Source organism: Scyliorhinus canicula, chromosome 15 (assembly GCF_902713615.1).
Source record: "Scyliorhinus canicula chromosome 15, sScyCan1.1, whole genome shotgun sequence".
NCBI lineage: Eukaryota > Metazoa > Chordata > Chondrichthyes > Carcharhiniformes > Scyliorhinidae > Scyliorhinus > Scyliorhinus canicula.
This window is the reverse complement of record NC_052160.1, coordinates 84,916,824-84,917,196: the sequence shown is the minus strand read 5'-3', so window position 1 is coordinate 84,917,196 and position 373 is coordinate 84,916,824.

The window sequence follows — 373 nt, the reverse complement described above, 5'->3', positions numbered from 1 at the left end:
AGGAGCAGCAGAGCTCATTGTAAAATATCTGATCCTTGTCTGATCTTTCTAAACCTGTCCTGGGTAAGTGGAATATCACTGATACAAGTGATTGAGTTCCCATCTATTTTTTCATCTAAAATGTGGGCAGCACGGTAGCATTGTGGATAGCACAATCGCTTCACAGCTCCAGGGTCCCAGGTTCGATTCCGGCTTGGGTCACTGTCTGTGCGGAGTCTGCACATCCTCCCAGTGTGTGCGTGGGTTTCCTCCGGGTGCTCCGGTTTCCTCCCACAGTCCAAAGATGTGCAGGTTAGGTGGATTGGCCATGATAAATTGCCCTTAGTGTCCAAAATTGCCCTTAGTGTTGGGTGGGGTTACTGGGTTATGGGGA